The sequence below is a fragment of the Merops nubicus genome, unplaced genomic scaffold (assembly GCF_000691845.1).
Source record: "Merops nubicus isolate BGI_N331 unplaced genomic scaffold, ASM69184v1 scaffold1702, whole genome shotgun sequence".
Taxonomy (NCBI): domain Eukaryota; kingdom Metazoa; phylum Chordata; class Aves; order Coraciiformes; family Meropidae; genus Merops; species Merops nubicus.
This window is the reverse complement of record NW_008591345.1, coordinates 8,234-14,742: the sequence shown is the minus strand read 5'-3', so window position 1 is coordinate 14,742 and position 6,509 is coordinate 8,234.

The following is a 6,509-nucleotide window of genomic DNA, read 5'->3' as shown; positions in this document are numbered from 1 at the left end:
TGGGGGCAGCAGGGGCCGTGCTGGGCGCGGGGGCTGCCGCTGGGCACAGCCGCCCTGTGAGGACACAAAACGCAACCACTCCCACCGGCACTGGGTTTCCTCTCGCCAAAAGGCAGTTTAATGTGGGTGCCATTCACGTGTTCCCAAGGGGGAGAGGCAAAGGAACCCCTCGTGTGCAGGCACCCCTGCACTCACTAGGCAGATTTCAAGCCTTTCCTCTCTGGCTCGAACACCTTGAACGTGTTCAGGATCATCTCTTCTGGGTCGGCACCTGCGAATGACGTGGCCACGGCCATGGGAGGTGATGGTGGAGGAACCCACCGCAGCCTCCTGCTTCCCCCAGGCTGCAGGGGGAGGGTGGGGGACAGGCTGGGAAGCAGGTGGCCCTGCAGGAGTGCTGACCCTGCAGCTGGGACCTCAAGTGCGGGTGGTGGCATGTAGAGGAGCAGATGTCGAGGCGTGGTGTGGCCACAAAGCAGGCTGTGTCACCACCGCCCTGGCAGCCAGCCTCTATCTAATCTTTCAGGTGTATTTATAGAGCGCCAGGCAGAGGCCCCTGTGGCTGTGTAGCCTCCTGGAGATCGGCGGGGAGCTGCGTGCCTTGGGCTGTGTCAGTGGTACAGGGTGGTTTCCCCAGGAGGGGCAGGACACTGGGAGTGGTATGGGTGCCCACCGACCTTCCTCCCAGCTCCCCAGGTGCCCTTTCACCCTTGAGTTTCTCCCCAAACATGGTGAGGAACGTGGTGAAGTTGATCAGGCCAGGAGCGTCCTTTATCATCTCATCAATCTCCTTGTTTTTCACATTCAGGCACCCTGGGGGGAGCAGCATTGGGTGAATCCTGTGTCCGTATCCACATCTGGTTGCACATGCCTGCAGACCTCCAGGCTCTGCTCTGTGTGCCAGGGGCTCAAAGACACACCACAGGAGCCTGCCTCTGGAGGTTTTCCCCCACTCAAGGGAAGCAGCACAGCCCTTGGGAGCCACCTCTGACAAGGAGGGAAGGAGCAGAAGTGGGAAGAGGAGAACCATGTGCTGGCAGAGGATGAGTGGGCTGGACATCTCCAGCCTGGGTCTTACAGGCTGTGGGATCACAGAAAAAAACGGTGTAAAGAGAAAGCTGTGCTGCTTCCTTCCCTCTCTGCCCCATGGCTCAGCCTGCTTCAGCCCTTCTCAGAAGAGTTTTTGGGTCAAAAGCAGCAGGACCATGTTTTTGCCTGGCCTCTGATGTCAGAAGTGAATGGAACTGAATGTCTACATCCTTTCACCTGAGCTTGGGTTGTCTTTGTGGCTCCCCGGCCCCATCACTGGTTCATGCTGGGCTCTGTGATGACAGAACCAAGCTTGCAACTTCACAGCTTCCCACAAATCCCATCAATCCTCCTAAGGCAAACAACCCAGGGGTCACAGCCAGGAACACCTTAGCCCAGAAGGCAGGGAGCGTTTGGCTGGGTATGGTCCAGGAGCTTGCTCTTCTCCAGTACCCCCAGAATTAAACACCCACTGCTGCAAGAGCTTCTCTGAGTCCCCCCATGAGCAACTTCACAGCTTCCCACAAATCCCATCAATCCTCCTAAGGCAAACAACCCAGGGGTCACAGCCAGGAACACCTTAGCCCAGAAGGCAGGGAGCGTTTGGCTGGGTATGGTCCAGGAGCTTGCTCTTCTCCAGTACCCCCAGAATTAAACACCCACTGCTGCAAGAGCTTCTCTGAGTCCCCCCATGAGGGATCTCACTGGCTGGCAGGAGTGGATTTAGATCTGGGGGTGTTCAACAAAACTGGAATTAAGATCTGGATTTCTTATAAATAGGTATTAAGTAACATGAATATATTAGATGATTAGCATGAAAATATGGGCCTAATCCTCTAGTTTACCCCAGAGATTTTGTCTGCCATTGATGGGACACTTGAAGGCCAGTGAGCTCAGATCAGAGCTAGCCCAGCTCTGACCATCCCCTGTGGCCACCATTTAATTGGACCCAGCAAAAGTGGGAAATCATTGCTGAAGTCAGGAAGGATTTACGCTGCTTGCCAAGATCAGAATATGGCCCTTAAAATAGTACAAGTAGTTTTAATTAGACCCCAAATCCGCAGCTGATTTCTCCGTGTCAATCAGTGCTAAATGTATCTATTCAATCAGGGAAGATTGGCTAAGGTGAAAATTGCATAGAAAGTCACTTTTCTTCTGTTTCTCCCAGAAAATGGAGATTTGTTGGATTCAGATGTTACAGATGATTTTGTCCTGCTCTGATCACTGTTCTGCTCAGCCACAGCTCAAAGGTCCATCCAGGCAATGAAGTCACACTCACTTAGAGCAAGTCTGACAGCTGAGCATTGTTTGGGTGAAAAAGGTCCCCTTTAGTAAGATAAGTGCTTCTGCAATGAGTGTGACAGACACAGACTCTACCAAATCAGATCCTTTCTCAATAGTTTAATTTACTGACTTGTTGTCTCGGTTTAGAAATCAGAATTGTGTTCTCCCTCCTCTATCCCTTAGTTTTCCAGGTGAAGAAGTAAACAAAGGAAGGCAGGGGTAATAAAGGCTTTGCACCGATTGAAAGTTAATAAAAATGAAACAGCAGCAGCAACAAAACAGCGTGAGTCCAGCTGGAGGTCCCAGCAGAAAGAGTGAGAGAGAGAGATCCTCCCTCCCCCCTTTTATAGATCCGAGCAGGAAGTCACGAAGACAGGAAGGGGGGAGTGGGAATAGAACAGGTCTCTGCCTCTTCTCATTCAGGTTTGCCCCTGGGGGTGGAGCTGGGCGTAGCCCAAGCCAACACGTACTTCTGGTTTTAGATTTCAGATCTCCACCCACCAGAAAAAACAGGGATTTTAAACCATCACATAATCCACCCCTCTCTATTTCCACTTCCCATCTTCTGTCATAGTCCTTTTACTAGATGAAAGTTCCTTTATGTTGAGAATTACAGTCAGTTGCCTCCCAGGGCGTGTTATTCTGCAGGTCTTCTCTCCTTTGATGGTCAAATGCAGGCTGTCTTTGGATGGTGATGAAGCAGTCTCTTTCTGGCAGGTCCTCAGGTGAAGAAAAGCAGTGTGCTGTGGATCTCACGTTGGGTCTTTCACTGGACACCATGGGGTTGTTTAACTGGAAAGAAAGAACTTAGAACTTATTAGTATTATCTTATGCAACTATTTACAATCACCATACATTACTTATTTTATTTACAATCACTGTACATCACTTGTTCTAACTATTCGGAACTGCTATACACTACTTTTTATTAATAATTTATAACTATTATACAATGCCTTTGTTAACTATTTACAACTAATATATGTTGCCTTTTATTAACTATTTACAACTACAATACACTGCCTATCTCAGCCCCTGTCAGCCATCCTGACATTAGCTCCTTTCTGCTAGAGATAGATTTCTCTGGGGAACACACTGGAATTCTCTGTTCTCCAGCATAACCGAGTAGGTGCTGCCAGGACCATAGGCAGACACCACCCCTCAGGTGGGTTTGTCTCCAGCAGAGGCAGTAAACACCCAAACAGATTTTCCCAGCAGATTCCTTTCACATACCACCGGGACCCCGTCTCCCTTTGTTTTGTGTAAGAGGTTTGACTGGGCAGGACCTGCTCTGTTCACAGATCCTCTGCTGTTCACCAGCCATGTAGCCTGCGCTAAGTCCCAGCAGGGGCAGGGGGTGCGTGCCTCCCTCCCCCCTTGATAGATCTTAGCAGGAAGTCCCGAAGACAGGAAGAGGGGAGTGGGAATAGAACAGGTCTCCGCCTCTTCTTATTCAGGTTTGCTCCTGGTTTTAGATTTCAAATCTCCACCCACCAGGAGGGGCAGGCATTTCAAACCATAACAGCTGCCCAGCAATAGGAGAAGAGGAAACTGGCACAAAATGGAACACAGAAAGCTCCATCTGAACATAAGGAAAAACTTCTTTCCCTTGAGAGTGACAGAGCACTGAAACAGGCCGCTCAGAGACGTTGTGGAGTCTCCTTCTCTGGAGATACATAAAACCTGCCTGAATGTGATCCTGTGCAACCAGCTGTAGGTGAACCTGCTTTAGCAGAGGGGTTGGACTAGATGATCTCCACATGTCCCTTCCAACCCCTACCATTCTTTGATTCTGAAATCAACAAATAAATTTGATCAACATTATAAACACTTGTAAATGTTTAATTCTTCTAAGGCTGGAAGAGTATGAACAGGAGACAACTTCTCTGGGAGCTTGAAGAGTTCTATATATTCTGTTTCTTTAAAAATAATAACATTCTGTTTACTTAGATCCCTAACACTGAAAAAGATTTATATATATATATAGTGCTTAAAGCATTTAAGTGGCATAGAAACCTATACTGAGATTTCAGAAGTGGAATGGAGAGTTTGTGTCCTTTTAAAATGCTTGTCTGAAACTCAATTTATAGGTAAGCTGCTTTGACTTGAGAATATACATAGATTTTACTAGTTACTGCTAGTTGTTTGCCTTCTGCAACCTGCCAAAAGACAGTGCTTCCCCTATAAGCGCCCCTCTGTAGCTCAAACAGTGACACAAATTCAAAAGGCAGTGTTGCACTCCCTGTAATCAAAAATTTATTACATTTTTAATAAATGTTTAAAGTAACACCTTATAAAATCTTTTAAGAAACATTTGTATCATACCTGAAATAAATAACTGCACTGTTGGTTTAATGGAAAGGAAAATATCTAATTTTAATTTATTCGCTAAGAAGATATTCAAGATGTGTAAAGTATAAAAATGTTAATTTTCAACCAAAGATTAAGTTAGTGTCCCCAGCATCTGGAGCATATTTCAAGGTTGCAGTGAAGCTAACCAAGTGAGCAATCTAATTCTTTCTGATGTATTCAATTTGATTATGGATTTAAGAGGCCATAAATATATAGTTCACATTATCTCCATAAAACTGTTGCAGCTAGAGAAAACAGTATTAAAGTTTGGATTTATTCAGTTTAACAGTATTGAATAAACATTTATGCCCATATAAGAGGACAGATGATGAAATAGGAGGAAATATTCTTTTCATTATTCCTTAAAATGGACTAAATGATCACTTTAAAACATTTCTGGTTTTATCTGCGGTGCATCTACTGCCTGGGAAAGCACATGTATTAGTTGCAAGCATCGTTAGCTCTATTTACTGTTTGCATAGAACCTATTTAGCATTAAGTTATCCTGTTGTTTCTCTATTGCTACCATGAGAGAAATAGTACTTTTTTTTCCACATATTTGTAGTCTTTTTAAAACAAAGGTTGTTAAGGCAATGGTATACAGTAGTATGCATTAACACACCACACAACACATTTCTACAACAAAGCAACATTTGGAGATAGCTTAGTGAAAGCTTTAAATCTGCCCTTGTGTCTTATCCTACTGTGTCATCCAATGACAATTACTGCACAAATAATACCAAACTCAAAAACACAGTGGAGGGAATGGTGCAGAGTGGATTGTGTGAGCCTGCACCCTGGGGTGGCTGCAGCTGGATGTAGGGTCCTCTCCAGGTGCCAGAGGAGAGCCAAAGCAGGAGCCCCTGCCCAGCTTTGCACTGAAAACACCATGGCACTTGACTTTTCCATAACTTCTTCCCTAACACTTGGTAGATATATGGCCCAAATGCATAGTTTGAGCTCTCTCTGTCATAAAAGCAAGACATAAAGACACAAGGGGGCAAATCAGAGCTATGACACCAAGCAGGTTCTTGAGGCTGAACGAGCAACAATCTCAAGGTACACATAAAGCACACTGACAACCCATACAGGGTGGAGAGACTTGTTTTGGACTGCTGAAGCTGCCAGCAGCATTTGATGGGTCTGTTTCTCACTTTCTTTCAGTTGCCAGCTCCTACATAAAAGGGCTAGTGGGTTATTGAGGTCATGAACAGGTGAACAGCACTTACCTAATTCTAGGTAAAGTAGTGCAGCATTTATCTGCTTCTCTTACTTACTCTCTGGTGGGTTTATTTGCTGCTCTCCAAATGAGTGCGATTGAAAGGAGATAAGGCAAGTTCCTGGTATTTTGTGATTTTGAAACGGATCACTACACCACTGGCAAAAAAAATAACATTCTGTCACTTCTAGTCATGTCAGCCCTGTTAGATCACCATGTGTGGCCATCCCACTGTTCTCTCATCCAACCAAAGATTCTTGCTGTGCCAAAAACAGGCTGCTGTGGAGCCCCTCCTATTCTACTGATCTCTCAGGAGCTGTTAATCAGCTGCCATCCTTCCTGCAGGCTTCAAAATATTTATGTGTAGATAGACCAATAATCAAATAGAGACTAGTAAGTGAGGTTCTATAAGCAAAGAGTTCTGCACTTGGTATTAACTGAGGAAGCTGTCTGCAGCCCAGCCAATGATCTAGAAAAACATCTTCTCTGATGCTCTATAAAAACCTTCAGACTGGAGATTTGATCCAGACTGAGGTGGACACCCTAGCCACATGCTGATCATAGATATGGGAATGACCCAGGCAGAGATCAGTCCTCTGCCCTCTTGCACTGTCATTGCCAAATT